Raw genomic sequence first — 24,800 nt, forward strand, 5'->3', positions numbered from 1 at the left:
ATAATGCTTTTAAAAAATGAATTGCTGTTGATACAGGATGATAGAAACAATTATTACTGAAGAGGCTCAGGGATTATTGATTATTTTAATGACTGTTCAGTTTTAGTTTTGCTGGTCATCTTTCTAAAATACCAACACTGTATTTCAGAGGTGCCCGTGGAAGTCTAGGGCTTAAGAAGGGAGATGAGGGGCGCCTGGGTGGCGCAGTCGGTTGAGCGTCCGACTTCAGCCAGGTCACGATCTCGCGGTCCGTGAGTTCGAGCCCCGCATCAGGCTCTGGGCTGATGGCTCAGAGCCTGGAGCCTGTTTCCGATTCTGTGTCTCCCTCTCTCTCTGCCCCTCCCCCGTTCATGCTCTGTCTCTCTCTGTCCCAAAAATAAATAAACGTTGAAAAAAAAAAATTAAAAAAAAAAAAAAAGAAGGGAGATGAGAGCTGACCAGGAGATGAGGATGATGAAATAGCCAGGCTTCTGTTAGAGCTATTTTCACGGGTAAAGCAGATAGAAGTAAGATTCTTAGTAAGATTGAAATAAAGTTCTCTTTTGCTTTAGAATTTGAAAAGCATTGCACTGTTTAATAAGATATACAGAACTGCAGTTCCTAAATTCAAGAACATTTATGGCTGTGGGATTTATTTCACTCATTGTAGTAACCAGTTTTTTCTTTGAGATTTATGTGGGCAAATTCTTATAAAAGTAAATTCTTGTATCTTTTGCCACTTCTTTAGCACACGATCATTCCTTTATATTAATGCTCAGCAAATAAAACTAGACTAAATAAAACACAAAGTGCTGTTAGAAATGTCCTGTGACAATTCCATGTTCTCCTGTATGCTTCATTGCTGAGGAATTTGGTGGCTTTTCCTAAAAAGAGACTTTTGTAGACCCCTATGGGACTTATAAGATGCCAGTCCACCACCATCCTCACATGCAAACATTCATCTGGAAGTCACTGAGTTCCATTGGTTCCATATCAGTTCTGCTAAACCATTGAGTCTGCTAAACCATATGCATTTATGAGTAGACATTAAGTCAGCATTATAATCTGCTGATACAAATCATTGTTGTGTATCAGTAAGAGCCAAAGTATAGTTTCAGTAAATATGTATGCTTTAGATTTTCTTAGAGTTGTATTTAAAAGTTGTACTTAGAGTTGAATTTAATAAAACAATCTTGGGGGCCTGGGTCAGAGGTTGGTTAAGCCTCTGACTCTTGGTTTTGGCTCAGGTCATGATCTCATGGTTCATGAATTCAAGCCCCGCATTGGGCTCCGTGCTGCCAGTGCAGAACCTGCTTGGGATTCTCTTTCTCTCTCTGTGCCCCTCCCCCACTTTCTCTCACTCTCTCTCTCCCTCACTCTCTCTCTCTCTCTCAAAATATATAAACAAACTTAAATAAATAAATAAATAAATAAATAAATAAATAAATAAAATATTTCAACCTGTTCAAGATAGCATCTGCCAAATTTCATCATTTTAGAGGTGCTCTTTCCCCCTTGTAAGCCATTTTAAGTTCTTTATCACAAAGAAGGAAAAAGAAGTAAAGAAACTGGGCAAAATCAGCACAGACTATGTTAAAACAAACACCTCTGAGCTTGCTTCTACTGGAATTTGGCTGTAACATCCATGCACATGCCATACAAGCTGATTAATGCATCTCCTGTCCAATTTGGGAGAGCAAAGTGATTCTACAAACACAGTCACCTCCAGCACTCAAAAATTTGATAATTATGCTCAAGATGTTTTGTTCTAGGAGAGTGTGTGTGTGTGTGTGTGTGTGTGTGTGTGTGTGTATACATGCAAACACTATATGCACATATATACTTTCAATTTAAAAATGAAAAAAACTGCATATTTTAAAGAAGGCAAAAAGAGTAATGACAAGTGTTAACATGCTAGATGTTAAATATTTGATAAATGTTGTAGGTATCAAAGTAGCTTCTCTGACATAACCTTTTACAGTCACTATGCCTACAAATTATAAGCAATAGAACTATTTGGGCCCTGTGATATGTATTTCCTATTCCTATCTAGAAGATTTTATTGTCATTGTCCATATATATAATTTGCTCGAGTAGATTCATGGTTCTTTGGACCCATTTGGACATCAAGCAATGCATTGTTCTAGAATACAACATTCCAGAATGTTCCTAAAGTAAATTGTTTGAAAGTCCGTGGACTTCTCAGACCATAGGAAGTGGGTATTAGACATGGAACCTAACTGATTTTGACATGATCAGAAATCACCAGAATTAGAAGATGGCCTCACTTTATCTGTCTCCTTCTAATTATGAGTTGTTTTTTTGTTTTTTTAAAACATTTATTTATTTTTGAGACAGAAAGAGACAGAGCATGAATGGGGGGAGGGTCAGAGAGAAGGAGACACAGAATCTGAAACAGGCTCCAGGCTCCGAGCTGTCAGCACAGAGCCTGATGCGGGGCTCGAACTCACAGACCGCGAGATCATGACCTGAGCCGAAGTCGGCTGCTTAACCGACTGAGCCACCCAGGCGCCCCTAATTATGAGTTGTTTTTTAAGACTAGGGTTTCAGGCTCATATCTCTAATTTCTGCTAAAAAACAGTCTAACAGTTAACACTCTAGCACTTATGCTACAGCATATTATCACATTCTAAAACAACATAACTGTTTTGAAGCCAAGCAAAATGGGTAAGCTTGAGAACCTAAAGACAGAAAATGTAAAAGACCTGTGGATTTTCATCCACGAGTAGATGTAAATGCTAATGAAATGTTCCTTAAAACACATTTAAATTAAACCATGAGCGATTATATGAAGTTCAAGAAGGCCTGAAAACGTAACTGCCATTATGATAAGACAGAGTACCGACGTGCTGATGGGCCATATTCACAGACTGAAGGTAGTTTTCCTTTTTCTGCATATTAATAATGACAGGTGGTGCTGGAGATAATTTTAACCAGATTATGGTGAGCTGTAGTTCTGATTCAAAGACTTTTTTCAGTGCTTTGCTTGAATAGAGTATGACTGAACACACTTAAAAATTCATTTCTTTCCCAAAAGCATTTGAAGATTTTTGTGAGAGAACTGATGAGGTACTTGCTTTTTTTCCAAAAATAAATAAATAAGTGTTTGAAAAACTTAAAGCACTGATTTTTAAAGGGCTTCTCAGACATTTATGCGAAGGCAGCTTTTTCTAATTCCTGAATATGAAGATGCCTGTTCATAGAGCTTCCAAATATTGAAGTGATTGTGTGTGTATGTCATGGGTGTGTGTCTGAGTGTGTGTATATGTCTATATGTGTGTGTGTGTGTGTGTGTGTGTGTGTGTGTGTGTGTGTATTTGTGTAAAGAATGCACAGGAAAAGGATTTCTCATCCTTGAAATTTAAAACAAAGCACCTCCTAATTGGCAAGATATGGAAATCATTTCAGCCAAGAAATAAACTCCTATATCTCTTTATGTTATAAGAAAAAAATAGTTTTTCTCAGTAAGCTAAGCTTTGGCTAGCATCTGCCTCTTGGTCAAATTCTGCCGCATTAGAATCTCATTCAGAAAGCTGAAGGAAGTTTTAAATCAGCCAAACTTGTTTTGTCTTGCTTTATGGAACCCAGAGGTGTGTGTGTGTGTGTGTGTGTGTGTGTGTGTGTGTACACATGCGTTTGAGAACGTGAGAAAAAAATACTCTTTTCATTTTTGACAGACATGTTTAAAGCATAGTCTCATTTGCTAAAGCAATAAGAAGCAAAAAATATAATCAAAATTCTCAAATATCAAGTTTAGAAACCAATTAAAGTTAGGACTTTAAATTTCTCAGACAAGCTTCCTTTTCTAAAATAATGCTCTATGCATTCTGGTAACAAAGGAATATATCTAAAGACAGCACCAGACCACTTATTTTTTTTAATCCCTTATTCTTTGCTTACTATTGTCTAACTTCTTTGCAATATGAACTCTCTGAATCCCTTTAACAATACTGTGATGTGGGAACTGTTTGTACCCCTATTTTATATCTCCTATGCACACCCAAGGCCACACAGCTCATGGAAATGTTGGACCCTGGATATGAGTTTAGACAGCTTTCTGTTTACTGTAATTATTTTGACAACATCAGAATCTGTGTACTTAACCACATACTCAACTGTCTTAATCAGAGTGTCACTCTTTGAACTGAGCACTTTATTAAATACTGGGTCTTGGACTCCCAACCACAATTAGCTAATCTTGAAGAAGAAACGAAAGAGCTGTACCACTCTGCATTAATTCTTCTGTCAGATATCCCAAGGAATTAAAAGACATCCCTTATAAAGCTCTTTTAAGGAGTGGTTGATTTGCTCTAATCCTTAACCAAAGGAAGGAAAATAGAAGAGGTGTTTTTGGTATGAGTCTTAGTCCACAAATGCAAATGAGCTAGAAACATGCATCAGTGCTCCAGAGCTCAACTTACTTTCTAACTCCAAGCTTCTGTTTATGGCCCAGGCCAAGTGCGTCCTCTATCCCTAGAGTCTTCCACAATATCAGGGTAGTGAGGAGGAGGAGAGGGTTGTGTCATCTGATCCAGTCAGTGGCCTAATGAGATGCCTATTTTTCCCAGTTCTGAAGGCCTCCTCAAGTTTGGTAGGCTTTCTTCTATTTTGTACTACTTGTGAGAGCCAAGAATCTTTTGCAAGGTTGCATATAATCCTGACAGCTTGGAACTACCTGTCTGGCACTTCCCCAATAGTGCTGCCCCTGCCTAATCTTCCAAAATTCTCTCTCTCTCTCTCCTTCTCTCTCCGAGGGAGAGAATCCAGGGTTTTCTCCTATGATCTGGTCAAAACTGCCTAAAAGTGCCCATAATTATCCTTTTATAAAGAGCATCAGTGCTTTGAACACAAGCCCAGGGAAACTAGCAGGTTATTTTACCTTTCTTTCCTACCACATTTTTCCTTTGAGGCAAGGACACAAAGCCAATTACCTGCTTTGGTGGTAATTGGATGAAAGGTAAAGAGGAGAATTTTAACCCAGGCACACAGGTTTCTTGTTATAAATACCATGTTCATCTCAGAACATTTGCCCTTCTCTTCAAGAAAGCACAAAGAATTTTTTCTCTAAAACCAAGCTTTTTAGGAGGTAAATTGAATGTACTCTCTACTAACAGGTGAAAAGAAAGAGCTTTGAAATAAGGGCATTTATCTTAATATTAGTTGCACTATCAGATCAGAAAATAATGCTGTTTAAAAACACTGCTATATTTATCACAAGATTTAAATGGTACACTCAGCATGCAAATCTGTCTGATTTTAAATGACATTCTCAAATAAAAGAAACCTGGGTTCCTTGGAGAAGTGACTGAATCTAGGACTGCAGCAGGGAATATGCACAATGAGCCTAGAACATCTGGTAACCCAGTAAGTAAGAAAGTAATCACACACACACACACACACACACACACACACACACACACACACAAATGAGGGTTTGTCAAAGGGACTCTAGAAGGCAACAGAAAGAGCTCCAAATGGCCAAAGCTGGAAGAGTTTAACAAAATAAATACCACAGTATTGGATTATAACCCAAAGTATGAAGTAAATACAAGAGTCCATACTGGGGGCGCCTGGGTGGCGCAGCCGGTTAAGCGTCCGACTTCATCCAAGTCACGATCTCGCGGTCCGGGAGTTCGAGCCCCACGTCAGGCTCTGGGCTGATGGCTCAGAGCCTGGAGCCTGTTTCCGATTCTGTGTCTCCTTCTCTCTGCCCCTCCCCCGTTCATGCTCTGTCTCTCTCTGTCCAAAAATAAATAAACGTTGAAAAAAAAATTAAAAAAAAAGAGTCCATACTGATATTAATAAATGATTAAATTGATAGATTGGAGTGAACAGACAAATCTCATATGCAGAATCCCAAATAACATTTGTAGATACTATGCCCTCAAGGTGGTGGAGTCTCTCTATCCATTCTTTAAGTGCAGACTGCCCATAATGACTTACTTCCAGAAAATACAGTATGGAAATGTGTAAGAAAGTAATTTTACAGTGGAGAAATCTGACAATCACCATCTTGGTCAGGTGATCAAGGTTAATAGCTACAGTGATACATTGTGTTGATGGCATGTATCCTTGATGTGATGTGATGAAAATGGCACTATTCCTCTGTGGTCTTCCTCCCGAAACACCTTACCCAGTCTTATCATAAGGAAAATAGAGAAACAAAAATTGAGGGACATACTACAAAATAACAATATTCCTCAAAATTGTTAAGATCAGTCTGAGAAACTGTGACAGCTGGAAGAGTACATGGAGATCTGACGACTAAAAATAATGTGGTCCCTGGATGGGATCCTGGAACAGAAAAAGGATATTAGGTAAAAGCTAAGAATATATGAAAAAAGTGTGGACGTTAGTTAATAATAATGGATCAGGGGTGCCTGGGTGTCTCAGTCAGTTAAACATCCCACTCTTGATTTTGGCTCAGGTCATGACCTCACGGTTCTTGAGTTCCAGCCCCACGTCAGGCTCTGTGCTAACTGTGCAGAGCCAGCTTAGGATTTTCTATCACCCTCTCTCTCTGCCCCTCTTCAGCATTCTCTCTCTCTCAAAATAAATTAATATTTAAAAAATAATGCATCAATATTCAAATTGATACAAATGTACCATACTAATAATGTAAGGTGTTAATAACAGGGTAACCAGCTGGGGGACATACAGGAATTCTGGGTGCTATCTTCACAGCCTTTCTGCAAATCTGAAACTTTTCCAGAATAAAAAGGTTATTTTAAGAATTCAGATAACAGCCAACCCATCTGTAGGGTGGAATAAGTGATCTCATTGAGCTTGCCCTGCCGTATAGTCTCAGCAAAGGCAAGTCCCCTACGCCGGCCTTTACACAGCAGTGTGGTGGAAAGAATTCTGTCAGTGTCAAAAACCTTGGCATGGGAGAGCGTTAAAAACTGAAAGTTTTAAATGTTAAGTTTCTTTTTGAATCAATTGTTTGCTCAAATCAATATATCACAGAAAATTTTTAAAAATCTAGGCATGTTTTCCGAAATGGTGATTCTGCTTCTTCATTTTTTTTGTTTAACTGAGATTTAGTAGAATACAATTTGAGAGCTTATGGAGAAATTATAACTACTGTTAATGTATCTTTTTTTCAGTTCAGGCATGTAAAAGGATACTAGTATGTAGTTTATTTTGTTTTGTTCTGTTTTGTTTTAGAAAGAAAAAGGGAAAAAAAAGTAGCAGACTGAATTCAGATAAAGGTACTAAACCCAATTAGAAAGAACATTAAAAAAACAAAAACAAAAAACCACAAAGACAAAAATCATAACAGTAAGCATTACTCTCCTTAGATGGAATCACAGCTGTGCAGTGCTGAGAGACTAATGCATTCTGCATCAACCAGATTGCAGGGAAAAAGACACTCATTTTGGACGCGATTCAGATTTGGGCACCATCTCCCAGCTTCTGAGTTCACTTGGTTTTTCATTCATTACAATGCATAGACATTGCTCATACCTTGTTAAATGCTGATTCAGTGTAAGTGAAGTACTAAAGCTTTTTTTTTTTTTTTTTTGAAGGTCTGTATAGCATATTGAGAGGCTTTTCATTTCAGGGCTTAAAATATTTAGTGAGCAGGTGGCTTACTGCCAGCTACAACTTACCACTCATCAACTATAAAGAAAAAAAAAAACTATAAAGAGTTCAACATTAGCTACTCTTAACAGCTCCTTCAGGCCGAGGTCTATAGGTTTGCAAGTACATTCAAAAGGCATACAATGTGAAAAGAGAAGAGTGTGTGAGACAGAAAGGAACATATATTGTTAAGATACATACCAGTGGTCAGCCTTTCAGCTTATAACTTACTGAACTTGCATTTTTGTATAGTTTACTTTGACTTTGAGAAATTTCTTTACGTACTCATTATCAGAGAAATCTTGAAGTCTGTGGATCTCAAGAGACCTGTCTTGTTTCTATAGATCACACGTGTTCAGTAGGGGTGCTATTTTCTCCCAAGTAAGCAAAATTTGTTTTTTTGAGGGTAGATGAAAAAAAATTAGCTATTTACAATGGTTTGAGGCTTTCCAAAGAGCCTTAGTATATAAACAGATATAAGTATTAAAACATTTAATAGGGAGTGATTAGGAAAAAAATGTCTAAATTGGTTTATGGTTGGTGGGGGCAATAATGAAGCAAAGGCCAAATCATGAAAAACCAAAGCAATTTAAATACATATTTTTAAACCCTCCAAAATGTATCTGGGTTAGAAAGCAGAGTGCCAAGTCTCTTCCCAAAGCAAATTAAACTGGCTGAGTTATAAACCTTTCAAAAATTAGACTTATAATGAACATGCAGACAGATCTTTAACTATAGCGATTCCTTCAAAGACTGAACTACGTTAACGTTCTGTGTGAGCCTAATCGAAACTGATTATGGTTTGACACTTCATAATAGACTTTAGTTTAAATGATTTCTTTTTGACCCTAAAAACAGTTTTGGTCCCATGTATTTCTAAAATGTACAGCAAAATTCCTTTTAATGTGATAAATGATATCTAAAATGTTGAATTTCTAAAAATATGTCCAACTTAAAACATGAGCTAAACCAAAGGGTAGGCCACACAAATCATGCTTCTCCAATCTTCACTTTTTGTTTGTGTGGACTAGTGAACTCTTGGGAGTTTTACTTTCTGACAAACTAAATCTTTGAGAGGGTTTTTTTCCTTTTAATTCTATATTTAAGCAAAATCTAGGGAAAAGTAACAGTTGTCACCCTCAGAACTGATTTAATTTTGTAAGTGTGTTCAAGAAAATTAGGAATTTTTCCTATACTTAGAAACTGGCTCCTGTGATTCATAAATACCAAGGAAAATGCCCAACTTTGATGTAACATTTGATTCTGTTGAAATACCAGTATGTCGTATATGATCAAATAGTTTGATATGGCAGCAGTTTACCTTTATGCTCTTTTGTTAATTGTTTTTTTCTAATAGGAATAATAATGAGTTTTTAATAACTGTAATAATGGTAATCAGCTATACTCTATAAGAAATGCAGTATGCAAAGTACAGTTCAATCATACTAACATAAATTATAACTGCATCATTGTAAAAGGCTTTTATGGCACTGGATCTATCAAGTTTTAATCATGTGAATTTTTATTTTTTGCCAAGATCACTTCATATGCTATAGCCATGGAAGAAAAAGGAAAGAGAGTGTATTTTGCATCTATGTGTCAAACATTTCACTAAGAGCTAATCGTATCCATGAAATGTGGGAATTGAGTCACAAAACATTATGTGCAGATAAAGAGCAAATCAAACCATAAAATATAGTGAAAATAGCATTATAGCTTATCTTTTCAACTCTGAGCCTTAAGACATATCTTAACACCCTTATTTCTAATTTAAAGTAATTATAGTTTAGGGGCAACTGGGTGGCTCAGTCAGGTAAAGATCTGACTGGCTCAGGTCATGATTTTACAACTCATGAGTTCTAGCCCCTCATCAGGCTCTGTGCTGACAGCTTAGAGCCTGGAGCCTGATTCCAATTCTGTATCTCCCTCTCTCTCTGCCCCTTCCCTGCTCACACTCTGTCTCTGTCTCAAAAATAAATAAACATTAACTTTTTTTAATAAAGTAAACATAGTTTAAACTTCTGACTTCTTAAATCAGAGCTAGAAATAAGAGGAACTTGTTTAGTCTATACTCATTTAGAAAAAAAAGTTCAGAAAAAAATGGCATGTAGTAGAATAAAAATAAATAAGAATAAGATAAACTAGGAATAAGAATATAGACTCTATATTTTATCACAGTTTATAAAATTGTATTTTAAATATATATAAGGACAGAGCTAGAAACCACCTGAGAGTCTTGATTCTTTAGATTCTCCAAGAAAATAAAAACTGTGTACAGTAGCAAAAAAAAAAGATATTAAAAATACATGATTTTATAAAACACTGTAAACAATGTTCTATATAAATCAACTAAAATTGGATAGTGATATGTCTTTTCAATATTTTATAACCAACATCCATATTTAAAAAATCAAAATAGTGATTAAAACTACAGACAATTCCCCAGCATTTTGCCATGAGATCTTCAACAGCTCAAGAGCCTAGCACAGGCTATGGCAATTTTAGATTGGAAGTCATGCTAGGGTATGTCAAGAGCACCAGACTAGAGTCACTGAGCCTAATTACACCTTGTACTTACTAACTAACTGTGTGACATCTTTGGTATTTTTTAAAAGGGGGTAGTTGGAGGGGATGCACAGTTTTGAAATCTTTAGATCGTGGCCAAATTTGAGAAAATGATAAAATCTACAGAATAACTTCTCAGAAAAATTCTACATATGCCAAAATATTTTTATTTTGGGAAAATTCTTTGTGTCTTTGAAGCCACTTCATGGAAACCTAAGGATCCATTGGTTTCATGAACTAAGGGTTCAGGAACCTTGAACTGGGATTATTTTAAAGATTCCTTTCATTTATATTTATGGTCTCTATTTCTTTTTTTTTTTTTTTTTTTTCCAACGTTTATTTATTTTTGGGACAGAGAGAGACAGAGCATGAACGGGGGAGGGGAAGAGAGAGGGAGACACAGAATCGGAAACAGGCTCCAGGCTCTGAGCCATCAGCCCAGAGCCTGACGCGGGGCTCGAACCCACGGACCACGAGATCGTGACCTGGCTGAAGTCGGACGCTTAACCGACTGCGCCACCCAGGCGCCCCTATGGTCTCTATTTCTAAACCAAGTTCATTCTATGTATTATGGATTGGTACTTGTATTTTGAAGCACAAATCAAATGGAATCTTTCCCTTTAATTGTATTTATGGAATGCAAACACAACCAAGCTTACTTAAGGACAAATCAACCAACCAACTTACTTCATGAGGAAAGATGTATGTAACTGGTTAAACCTTACAGTTCTTCAGTGATCTGGGATCACAAGTCTGTTCCTAAATTATTCCCTACTGTAATGAGAAGGCTGGGTTATCATTTAGTGTTTTTATTGTTTTTGTCTCTATCCTTCAGAACTTTTGGGTTTCCAACCCCCTCATGGTGGTAGGAAAGACAAATTACTAATGTCTGGTAGCAACACCTTAGGTGATGGTAGGAAAAGGAATTTTGTGGCAGAAAGAAAACTTATATCAGAATTCCATTGTTTCCTTTTACTGGTTGTGTAACTACAGTGGTTTAATTTCTGGCTCCAAACTTTCATTTTCTTTACCCATAAAACAGAGTATAAAACCTCTAAGGTAGGATTTTTATGTGATAATAGAATACATACATGCACACACACACACACACATATATGATATATCATATATCATACATATATATATATATATATATATGTATAAACACCCTCTAAGATAGGTATTTTCAGAGATAAGAGAACATATACATAAATACATGTATAAATGCATATATAAATATGCATGTGTGTCTATGAATACACACATAAATACATACATGCATGTGAACATGTGCTGTGTGTGTGTCTTCTGTTGTTTTCAGCAAGGCCCCCTCTAGCATATAAAGCACATTGTGCATAAAAAAAAAGGAACTCCTTTCCAGATGAGGACATTATCAAAAGAACCCTATTCCTCTCTGGCTAACACAAGCCAGTACCAGTGCTCAGGACTAGACTTCAGTTATTACTCATGCCTTGAGTTGGGCATCAAAAACTACTCTGATAGGCATATTGAATCAGAGATTCAATTGAATCAGAGTCTATTGAATCAGAGACTCTGGACAGGGCCCAGCAATCTGTGTTTAACCAGTCCTCCAAATGATTCAGACATTTGTTCAAGTTTCAGAACCACTGTTCTATACCACATTCCACTACCCATTACACCAACAAGGGATAAGTAGTTAGAGAAGGCTCCTTTCTCCTTCTCCTTTTCCTCCCCCTCCTCCTGTTTCTCCTCCTCCCTATACTTCTCAACCAAGATAATTTACCATGACATGCTGAAGACATATGAGGACATTCATGCATTATAAAGATAAAGAATAAAACATTTCCTCAGCCTACTATTATGCATTTAATTTCTTCTAAGTGTTACATCTCCTACTGTCTGCATCAGAAGAGTGGCACCTGCTTATGCCTTCCTTGGTTCCCTCAGATGACTGACCCCATAGCCTTATGATCTCTATTTGCCTGAGCCCTCCTGTAAGAAAGCCCTGTCAGCAGGTCATTACTCAAATCCCCATCTATACAGTGTGGCTTTGGATGGAACCACATCTTTAAGTTGATTTCAAAGCTCCTGTTCCATGGTCTGGTTTCCTATGAGATATACAGCAACTAGGTTGATGCCATGAAGACCCATGGGAGGTTTCATCACTTGGGCGATGACTCTCTGAAGTGTGGATTTTTTTCCATAAAACTGAGTGGAACAGTGCTGCCTTAGTTATTGACTCTGACCCACCTTCATTCTTAACAGGCTGACCAAAGAGTGCTGAATTTTCATATGCCTTCTTCATGTTAGCTCTTAACCCAGGGCTATTCTCACTCACCCCTTACTTTTTATAAGAAATGAAGAGTAATAAGAAAGTATGGACTTCAATAATATAAAATGAAATAGATTGAAACTTAGGGAGTGTGCTGAATAGCTTCTAAAAGTCTGTTGCTGGTCAGCTGAAAGAAATATGAAGTTTGTCTCCTCAATATCAGAATGTTACAACAGCAGGATTTCATAAGAACTCATTTATGAAATATTTTGTACAATAAAAAGGGATAGTTTATAAGATAGAAATAAAAGTAGGAAGTAGATAAATGCCAGCAATGGGAAAGTAATGAAAAAACCTCTTACTCTTCTTTTTGAATGCATACAATGTATCTGGCTTTGTTTTTAGTAAGAGATTTTTCTTTTTTTCCACATTTATTTCCCTTTCTCCCATATGTTTGAATATTGATCTTGGCTTTACCAATTCTCTCTCCTGCTTTATAATAAAATACAATGATGTGAATTGCAAATCTATGGGTTGAGTGTAGTCCATTTTTTTAAAATTTTAACTTTTGTTTATCTTTAAGACAGAGAGAGAATGGGAGAGAGAGAGAGAGAGAGAGAGAATGAGTGGGAGAGGGACAGAGAGAGAGGGGGACACAGAATCCAAAGCAAGCTCCAGGCTCTGAGCACAGACCCCAGTGCGGGGGTCCCAACTCACGTACCGCGAGATCATGACCTGAGCTGAAGTTGGACACTTAACTAACTGAGCCATCCAGGCGCCCCCCATTTTAATATTGTCTAACATTCTAGAGGTTTTTTTTTTTTTGTTATTATAATCATTAAACTTCTATTTGAAAGGAATTGAGGACATTTCCTTTATAAAATGTGAAAAAAAGAACATTTATTCTTAGTTTCATCACCTTTACTATTTTCCTATGTACCCATCCCTTCATGTTCTTTCTTAGTTCCTCAGGCAACCAATTGAGATTCCTCACTGGTTATGGTCTTTAAGGCTAACACTTGCTTTGCCCACAATATACCATTTCCTTATCCTGTATGTATCTCTTCACAAATCTTATTTCTGACTGCCATGATAATCTGATTCGAGCTAAGGTAATGATTTTCCAAGGTGATAGATAAGTCTTTGATAGGGTAAGTATAAAGTCAGCTCAAGACTGGAATCAAAGTAAGCGCAAAGAGGTTAACTGAGCACCTCCAAGTAACTCCCAAACAGTGTGTCTTAGCTTAAGCTAGGAATTTAAAGAGTTGATGCTATGTTATTTGATAAAATAAATCATCACATTACCATGCCTTCTCATTAATAGACAATATAACTGGTCAGTGTGCCCAGAGGTATCTAAATTTCTCACTTAGATTCTGGATATATGTAGATTCTCTGCTTCAAATGATTCTGTTCACTCAAGGTCTTTACTTGAGGAGCTGATGGTCTTTTTATATACACAGGTCCATTCGATGCCTAAAAACCATAATACCATGCAAGACAACGAGACTCCAGTCTTATTAGAATAGCCTTTATCTGATTATAGAGATTCAGCAATTTGGTCCATGAAAATCCTCCTTTTAGAAAATTTCTGAGCTATGCAAATATGCCCACTCTTAAAATTCCACCAGTTTAATTTACTAAGAACTTTAATATATTAATCTTCCCAAACGACATGGCCTTTTAACAAGGGATTTCAAGGAGTGACTAATTTGAGAATTGCAGACCGTGTGGCAAATCCATGAGGAATATCTATTTGAACAGTTGGATTGCTCAGTTTCCAACACTCACAGCAGTAATTGTTAGAAATTTAAGACACCTTTTCGTAAAAGGGAAATAGACTATTATTGTGTATCAGAGATCATATCTTCTCACTTTTATGTTTCTATTTCATATTTAGAATGAAATGAGAGGTTAGATTTATAAGGTAATGCCTTCGTGGTGTTTTGGAGTAGAAGACTAAGAGACAGCTCAGAGAATATCTGTTCCAAGAACATTAAGTCCCAGCAAGTGTACTTGGCCAAGGTTATAGAGGAAATTAAGACTGTGCCAACATAGGACCTGTCACTAGGTCCAATTCACCCCCCCCTTTTTTATTTTTTTTTGCTATGACACCTTTCATGTTTTATTGTACAAAAATGAAAAGCCAAGTGATTGTATTTTCCTGTTTCCCAGGGTTATTCAGAGTGATGTTTGTTTATATTCTTGGTGTTAATGACAGTGTCAGCTAATACACTAGAAATTTTCTCAAGTAACTTGACAACTGTATATGTGGCATTGTACATCACTTAAATTGAGAGAAAAGTATGACTAATGCAGCATGCATCAAAATTAATTCTGTCATGAAGTACTCTCTATGAGTCATAGAAGCCACAATAGTGTGTTTAGAATAATAATAAGACAAGGAATAATGGCATCCTAAAATTTAATGAGGTAGTTTAGTTTAAATGTACATTGTTAGTTTGTGTCAACCTACTGCCCATTGCAAGCAGCACATTTTTTTTAACAACCTTGTGCAATGGGGCTGTAAATTACCATAATTAAATTAAGCCATAACCTTATCCAGGCAATATGAGGTATTTGTACTTTGTTTCTGTAATCATATTATCTGCTCAGAACAGAAACCACAGTGGGAAAAAAAATCAAACAGCACAATCAACCACATCATTTGTAAGTTTTCAAAAGAAAAATAAAGCTACTTGTGATTTCTACCCATTTTCCAGGTAAAAAACTTCCTTGTGTGGGTTAAAAGTCTCTGTGATGGGAATTAAGCAGTTATATATCATTTGTAGCTTCCACAACCACTTTTCGTATTAAGAACATTTGACCCTCAAAGTATCATGTTCAAGCTCTGGTTTCCAACTTCACAATAATTGCCTTGGCTATTTCACTCATAGCCTCTAAAGAATTGAAAAAATGTAGATGACAGAGTCACCAAACATATCCATAACATATTCACATCACATCCTCATGGGATGTAGCTATGACAATTACTGTGTTTCCAACTCTCGTTCTCTATGAGAGATGCCAATTGGTCCACAGGTCAGGTGTTTCATGGTCTTACTATCTTTGCACTTCATTCTTTTTTTTTTTTCTTAATTTTTTTTAATGTTTATTTTTGAGAGAAGAAAGAGAGAGACAGAGCGTGTGCAGAGGAGGGCAGAGAAAGAGGGAGACACAGAATCCAAAGCAGGCTCCAGGCTCTGAGCTGTCAGCACAGAGCCCGACACCGGGCTCAGGAGCCTCCGAGCTATGAGATCATGACCTGAGCTGCTTAACTGACTGAGCCACCCAGGCGACCCTGCACTTCATTCTTAAAGCTACAGGTAGAGTTACAATCATAAAAGAACTTGAATTGGCCACACAAAATATAAGGAGAGCAGATGTTTCGAGAAAAATTAAATGTATGTGTTTGTGATTTCGAGGTTTATATGATGGTTAGTTAATATTTACTGCTCTTAAGCCAGGGTTAGAATGGCTTTGCTACTTGGCCCTGGGCTACTTTTGACGTTGCTCAGTAAAACTACAAATACATAGAGGTGGTGTTAAAAAACAAAAAAACCACAGCGTTGATGAGTCAATCAAGTTTCTTGGAGCATCTGGAAAAAATGAATAAATAAAACAAAAGGAAAATAAACCAGTTCCCAGTAGAGTAGGAGTTGATATGTCATCATCACCAATCAAGGAGAGTGAGGCCAAATAAGTAGTTTCTAAATGAAATTATATGAATATGGCAAGGTGTTGAGGAATTTTGCTCGAAAGAAAAAAATGTATAGAATGATAGATTTTTTTAAAGTATAATCTTTACTCATGGTTCACTGTTTCCGTGTTATCACATTAATACCTAATGGTTTAAAATGTGAAAAAAAATGCATTTAAACACAAATAACCAAGTATTAAGTAGGAGAGTTATGTTGCTTTGCACATTATTCTCTTCTGTGGTAAAATAGCAAGTAGTAATACCATTAATTTCAGTCCTGTGAGTTTAAATGAATCATGATGTACTATTTATTTTTCTTGTCATTGAGTATGTCAGCAAGAGGCTAATTAGTTTGAAAATCTCATTTAGAATATCTTCTACTTTATAATCCCTGCACATGGAAATTGACAGTATTTAGTGAAAGAGAACACAGTGCAATACCATTAGAACAAAATTTGTTCTTATATTTATCTTTCTGCAAATGAGACTAAAGAATTGGAGTCCATTTTGTCTAATTGCTATATTATTCAAAATTGATGATGTTTTCTAAGTCATGAAGATCATATCTAATATTTAACTGAAGTTCTGGGAGAGAAGGTAAAGGTATTTTCTAGAAAGACCTCATTTTTTAGAAGCAGCTTTCTTATTTTCTATTGTTATCATGAGGTATATGCCAAGTTGTAAGATGTAATTTTATATATTTAGAAATTTCTGGTTGCAGTGTTTAGAATAAAATTCCTTCAAATTGATATCTTCAGATAAAAAAAATTTTTTATTAAATGATGATTCTTCATTAGAAAGCCAAACACTTGATAAATGCTACACATAGGTTATCTATTCATTTCCAAAAATAACCTATAGTTAACCATTACACTAGTTTTACAGATGATGAGATGAGGGTCATATGCCAGTGACTGGTAGAGAAGGGATTAGAACCTATTAGTATTACTCACGAGCATGAGCTGTGTTGTATTATACTGTATGTTAGCCCTGATTTCTGTGTATTGTTCCAAACCTTCCTATTTATTCACTGATCAATAATTTAGTCTTTATGAATTTCAATTATCTGATTGATAATTGGATACTTTATAACCACTTCATAAAACAAATTTGTAGAATGTTGTTGAGAGTGCCATGAGAAAGACCCTAGCATATACTATGTATGAGTGCAAATGGACACAATTTTTAAAGAGAAATTTGGAAATTAGGGACACCTGGGAGGCTCAGCCAGTTGAGCACCTGACTCTTGGTTTCAGGTCTGGTTGTGATCTCATGATTTGTGAGATGGAGCCCCCCATCTGTGCTGCATTGGCAGCACAGAGCCTGCTTGGGATTCTCTCTCTCCCTCTCTCTGTCTCTCTCCTGTTCTTTCTTTCTCTCTCTCAAAATAAATAAACTAAATTAAAAAGAAAACAATTTGGAAATTAATCAAGGACCTGTAAAGCTTTTGTACCTTGTGCTTCCACAACTAATAACATGTCCTAAAAGAATAATCACAGTTGTGGATAATGATTTATATGTAGCCTGTAACCATCTTTGAAGAGAATGTTCAGCAATACCAATAAATCTAAGATTTGTGAATTGCTAGATAAGTTGATATGATAGAGACATTCTCAATTCCAAAACATGCAAGCAATAAATTCTGTCATTGAGATTAGAGATAATATGTCAAAGTCAGAATGAGTTGAACACTTTGGTTGTAGCCAGTACACTTCAAATGTTAAAGAACATCTGCATAAGGACATGCTCATGGTTGCCTGAGGAAGTCCTCCAGAACACAGATTAAATACAATAAGAAGTAGTAGCAACGGTCATGGTGTCCAGGGACCATGGAAGCCAATGGTAATGATGGATTAAAAAGAGAATAAGACACACATCAGTAAAAATATAAGAGAATGAAGGTGAAGAAAAACCCTTTGGATTTGATTATATCACTAACCTATTACTAACATTTGTAGCTCATGAAATATTTTAATACATTTTCATGATCTTTATACTACTGTTGTGTGGTAGGTTTATCTCTAAGAGAATTGTTTCATTAGAGTCATTGGGATGGAAATCAAATTTCTGAGGGCTAGCTAGATAATTTTAATTGGTAAACAATATGTTTGTTCATATGTCTTGGTATTATGCTTTTGTCTGCATCCTAGATTTTTAATTAATTTATTATATATGATCCTTTTGATCCTTGCAATAGGTTGTCCTTACAACCTATGTGATGTTTAGTGTAAAATAACCTTATTTCACAGATTCCAGATTTAAATAGTTTAAGAAATATTTTTTAACACCCACACCCACATGTATACACACGTATACACACACCCATACCCACACATGTACATCAACTGCAACTTGAAACTTCCAACAAGATCAATGTGAATAAAACAAACGTACTGAAAATTTTTGCTTCTGGTCCATTTGTGAAATTTAGTTCTTCTGGCTTCTTGGGAACAGCACACCATGGTGGTAAAAAGACAGACTTGTACACCAGGTGGATGAGTTCAGGCAAGACACTAGCCTCAGCCAGCCTATTTCTTCATCAATAAAATGGAGTTAATTATGGTACCAATTTACAGGGTTATTGTAGTGATTAAATTAGAAAATAAATGTAAGACATTTAGCACTATTCCTAGCACACAGTAAAAGCACTAGTGAAATATTAGCTATTATTATTAGGAATATTCGAAGGAGGATTGAATCTATCACACATTATTTTATTACAGTGGGACTTTATTAAAGCATAATGAGCTAAATCACAAATACATAAAAACATATTTATCCTAAATACAATGCTTGGTACACATTAAGCCTACAGATGAATTGAAAAGTCAGGGAATATGACAAGTTTAACCTATAGAAATGTCATAGAGTTATTTCTGCATTATATAAATGATAATAAGAAGAAATACACTTTGAGCATTATCTCAGTTGGGAAATACTCCTGTGGATTCAGAGTAATATAAATTGAAATAGGTTTTGTCATGAACATTCAAACCATATTAGACGTGCTATCATATAATTGACTGATAATGATCAAGAAGCATGTCCTCTGGGTTTAGTCTGCTAACATTACATGAACTAATTTCTATAGTTAATAGCTAATTGTCAGTTGGAATGATCTTTTCTCTGTACTTCTTAGAAATCCCTTGACCATTACATATAGGGAGTATTATTTCACATCTCTGCATCTCTCCACCTTATACTGTCTCCTATGCTGGATTGGTCTTCTTTTTTCCCCCTGATAAACTCCAATATTACCAATCCTATGAATCTTCCTAGAGAGAGCCTTTCCACTGCTTCCCCCACCAACACTGATTGGTTGATACATCTTTTTGTTTCTAGGGGGAACCAACATAAAAGCCCCCCCACTGCCCACCCCGAACCAGGTTGAAACTTTTCTTCTGATGAGACCACATCCATACTTAGCTTTCCCTTCTCCTATTCTGTTTCCCCCATCCTCCCCTTCCTGAGAACACTCTTTCTAGAAATCACTTTGTCAAGAATCCCAGTCTCAGTCTCTACTTCTAGAAAATCCACCCCATCACAACTTTTCTGATTTCTCCAGACCAGTCCTTAGACAGCAAACTCCATCATGGATAACACTTATTCTATTATGTCTTTTATAATGTAGAATGCATGGTATCACATTGGTTTAGCTGTCTTTCTTCCCTACAAGACTGAACTCCATGAGATGAGGAATATTGTCTTATTGTCTTTAAGAATATTGTCTATTCTTAAAGCTGTGGATTATGCCTATCACCTATCAGTTGCTAAATGAAAGTTTATTAAGTGAATAACTCAAAATATACTCCTCTGTATTAGCACTAACATTGAATCTTTTTAAATATACTCATTCAGGGGCGCCTGGGTGGCGCAGTCGGTTAAGCGTCCGACTTCAGCCAGGTCACGATCTCATGGTCCGTGAGTTCGAGCCCCGCGTCGGGCTCTGGGCTGATGGCTCAGAGCCTGGAGCCTGTTTCCGATTCTGTGTCTCCCTCTCTCTCTGCCCCTCCCCCGTTCATGCTCTGTCTCTCTCTGTCCCAAAAATAAATAAACGTTGAAAAAAAATTAAAAAAAAAAAATAAATAAAATAAAATAAATATACTCATTCAAATTCACAAGAATATTGACAAACACCTTTAAATATAAGGAGCAATATTTCAAGTATAATAAGATTCTAATTTTTAAAAAATTTACATTGCATTTTAAAATGAGAATACATGGCTTTTATTAAATCTGTGGCCTTTTAGTAAGGATTCTTATGAACTTAGTATGATACTTGTTTGAACTTTCTTCAGAAAAAAATGAAAATTAGCATTAGCATTAGTAAAATAAAAAAGTAGAGAAATCATCATATGAATATTTTTCCAAAACCTTTTGTTCTTACTAATATTATGGAAAATATTGTTCTTAGGATTTTAAATATTTCTCTATACTCAATGTTAGTAATATTCTCTAGTCATTGGTTAATTCTAAGCTTTATGATAATGTTATAATAAATGTCTATTAACTATAAATGACTAGAAAGAAGCAGGAAGCCACCATATCTAATGATTAACTTGGGGTTTTCTGAACAAGTACTTATATATTTTCATTAATTCTGTATCCAGATGACAACATTTGGAAAGGAAGTACATTGATTATCATAAGCAGTATCTTAAGGTCAGGGTTTATTTCCTCCTTTGTTTCCATCTTAATTATACAACTTTATTTTCTTTAGTTTTGAAAGGTATTTTTTTATTAAAAATATCTTCGTTGGGGCACCTGGATGGCTCAGTCGGTTAAGTGTCCAACTTCAGCTCAGGTCATGATCTCTTGTGGGTTTGAGCCCCACGTGGGGCTCTGTGCTGACAGCTCGGAGCCTGGAGCCTGCTTCGGATTCTATGTCTCCCTTTCTCTCTGCCACTCCGCTGGTCACACACACTTTCTACCTATCTCTCACCCTCTCTAAACTGTAAGTAAACATTAAAAAGTTTTAAAAAAATCTTAATTGATTAATAGAATGGGAAATTTTGCTTCTATATTTTTAAAAACCTTTGTAACCATACAAAAATTGTTTCTGTTTTTCTTTGACTATCTCTTGCCTTAGAGCAGTGCCTCTCAAAGTCTAATATGATTATGAATCACCTAGGATCTTATTAAAATGTATTGTCTCATTGGGATTTTTGGGTGGCTCATTCGGCTGAGCATTTGACTCTTAATTTCAGCTCAGGTCATGATCCCAGGGTCTTGCGATCAAGCCCCAAGATGGGCTCTGTGCTGAGTGTGGAGCATACTTAAGATTCTGTCTCTCTCTCCCTCTGCCCCCTCCCTGCCACCCCACTCATGCACTCTCTCTCTAAAAAATTCTTAAAACATGCATAGTTTCATTAAGTATCGGTGGACAGTGGCCTGAGAGCCTGCATTTCTAAGTAGTCCTAGGGTGTTGTCAAGGCTGCTAATCTGCAGACCACACTTCAGGAAACAAAGTCTTGGTTGCTTATCCTTTGTAATCTCAATCTCTTTACATTGATTCTTTCCAAATAAAGCAAATTTTGAACGATTCCAAGAGATGACACCTCTGAGAACTGTTGTGACCTTCTACCTGGCTTAGGCCTTCATACCAAAAGGTCAGCCTCAGCATTTCAGAATCCGTCCCTAATTACTCTGACTTTGCAGCAGGGATGGTGTCAAACCATGGACAACTTCAGCGTGCAGTTGGCGTGCAATGGCTCTGTCACGATTTGGTGAAATTTTTTGGCTATGAAGAAAGTGAAGTTGGCACAACGTATAGAAACTTTACTGTGACAAGGAGGCCAGATAGTTAGTGGCAGTTTGACAAGTCTCTCTGCACAAAAACAAATTAAGATGTCTTGACAGCTCTGAAAAAGCTGTTCTCTTTGGCATTTTACTTCCTCCAGTGTTCTCCGAGTATGTTATCTCAATTTTTCATAAAACTATACTTGTAGCCCAGGAATTTCCTTAGTAGCCAAGTCACAGCTCAGAGTTCTGTCAGTTGTGAATAACCCTCAAGGATTTTTATTCCCTTGTCAAATGTGCCTGTATAGTATTCCAGCCATCAAGGTTTTCATTTCAATAAAACTTTTACGCTCCCAAGGCTTTCACATCTCTGATCTTATATCATCTTATCTTCCTACGGAATAAAATAGTATAGATAACCTTTTTTTATATTCATTGACACAATAAACATTAATTAAATTCCTGCTACCGGCAAGGCTATAGTAGGTACCACAGAAGATATAAAGATTAATAAGTCATGGCACTGCCCTCAGAGAACCTATAATGTAGCAGAGAGATAAAAACATGTGCATGATTGCGAGGTAGAAAAAGATAAGTGTTTCAGTGAGTTATAGATCACATACAGGGAGAATTTTTCAAAGCATGCGATCATTTCCAGCCCAGAGCAGTGTGTGGGAGGTTTAGAAGGTGCCACAGCGCAGTAGCTTCCTAGCTGGACTTTGAAAATGATGAGAATTTAGAAGTGGAGATGAGACAGGAGCTGTGGCAACACATCATGGAGCTGGAAAACTAGGGATGCTGCTTGGGGAATAGGTAGGTATCACCTCTTCGTTGTGGTTGTGGCCATTGTATTTAAAGTATGGAAAGAGTAGATGGACACTAGAACATCAGTGGGTTATTTTGGAAAGATGAGTGTGTAGACGTGTATTCACGTTCCTCATTCTTTTTACAGCAGAATAAAATGAGGCACAGAGAGATGAGATGATTGCTACAGAGTCCAAAAGCTTGTAAATGACAACATTGTGTTTTCCACCTAGTATCTGGGCTCACTGTGCTACCCTCAAGGAGAGTGACCTGTTGGATCCTAGCTCCGCCCCTTCACTGCAGCTGGAAGGCTCATAGCCACTCCTGCAGGATCAGAGGGAGGAAGGGAGAATACCTCCAGGGACACACCTTAGGGACAGGAGAGTAAAAACTAACAGGTTTTTACCTGAAAGAAAGATAAAAGGGTATCATTTAAGATTCATTTGGTTCTGCTTTATGATTTTTGTGAACTAAAATATCTGGATTTAGTGCAACTCTTCTTGATGTGTTTTGATTTTTGTAATATTACAAACTGTTTTTTTCCTCTATTCATGCCTCAGGTGCATCCCTTTTTACAAGATACATGACTTGCCACAAAAAAAAAAAAAAAAAAAACACAAATGTGTAAATTGCATTTGGCTAGCCATCATATTTAATTTTTTCCCCTTAAACTGTGTTATTACCTGCTAGGCACTTTCTGCAGCACATTTGTTGAAAATAGATAATATATCATCATGGCTTTTCATGGCAAAGAAGGGGATTTTAATGAAAATGCCACTTTTAATAAGAAACCTCAATAATATGTGGTCTTGATTGTTCCAGCTGAGATATTAATGTCTGGCACTTTTTTCCTAGAATTCAGTAACAAAAAGGTGTAACAAGTTTGGTTTGAAATACAATGCTAAAGAATGAGAAAAATAATTGCCTTGAGATAGGACATATGGTTTATATAAAGTAAAATTCTCAACATTTACTGTAAGCTATATACTATTTCTTCCAAATATTTTCTTTTCTTACTGCTACAGTGCCTCAAAGTTGAAAAAAGAAAGAAACAGATAAGACTAGTAATTAAGTCAAATTTTAATAATATATTCCTATTTTAAATTTCATAATTTTATATTTAGTTCTGAAAAAGAAAAATATAAAGGTATTTTTAAAATCTTCAGCATTCTGTTTTAAAGATGTTTGTCCCCACACTAAGGGAAATTTGTGCATCTCTAAATTTATGTATAAGAAATAGTCAAAATGTCTGTTTCTAAATTCTTTTCTCCTTAACCCAACCAAGTGGCCATATCAACTGTTCAGGGAGAATATATAGTAGAGAAGGGCAGGATGGATAATACACCTTCCCATTCAGGAGCTCCTGGATGGCTCAGTCGGTTAAGCGTCCGACTTCAGCTTAGGTCATGATCTCGCGGTTCGTGAGTTTGAGCCCCACGTTGGGCTATGTGCTGACAGTTCAGAGCCTGGAGCCTACTTCAGACTCTATCTCCCCTCTCTGTACCCCTCCCCTGTTCATGTTCTGTGTCTCTCTGTCTCTCAATAATAAATAAACATTAAACATTTTTTAAAAAATACACTTTCCCATTTTTCAGAAACCTAAAAGGAGAAGAAATCTTGAAGTAGGGGAAAGTTTCAAAGAAGTCATTTATTTATTCATACAATATTGAGTGTGTCAGGTGACCTTACTGCATATTAGGTGATGTATGGCAGAAGGACGAAGTGGAAAGGTTGGCCATGCATGAATCATTGTAGCCAAGCAAGCAGATTGAATTGTATTCTCAGTCTAGAGCCCTCAGAGTATAGACATGCTGTTGCCCATTTGTGAAGAAAGGGACCTGGCAGGAAAGGATGGGGCAGATGTGAGCATGGACATACTGTAAAAACTAACAAAACTGAAGCATAGAGCTCAGTGAGCACTTGGCATGCTATTTGTTGGTCTACAGAAAGATGGTTTCACAGGATAGGGCTTATGTCTGTTTTATTTCTTGGTACCCTGTTTATCATAAGGTATATGGAGATCTGGTATACAGTAGGAACTTCTTATTTATTGATTGTCCCAAGTCTCACCTTGATAATTGGCTAATAATCATCCTGAAGTTTTTACAAACTTCTTGCAAAAACATGTTGAATTCTTCATTAAGCATACTTTGT

General features: G+C 36.5%; 1 protein-coding gene across 6 annotated transcripts in view; it reads left to right on the top strand.

Moving 5' to 3' along the window:
• Positions 1-24,800, top strand: part of NKAIN2 (sodium/potassium transporting ATPase interacting 2) — a 1,006,832-nt gene that overhangs the window by 667,763 nt on the left and 314,269 nt on the right. The gene's annotated exons all lie outside the window — the stretch shown is intronic.

The sequence above is a fragment of the Puma concolor genome, chromosome B2, assembly GCF_028749965.1.
Source record: "Puma concolor isolate L17-30 chromosome B2, mPumCon1.1.hap2, whole genome shotgun sequence".
In the NCBI taxonomy this organism is placed as follows: domain Eukaryota; kingdom Metazoa; phylum Chordata; class Mammalia; order Carnivora; family Felidae; genus Puma; species Puma concolor.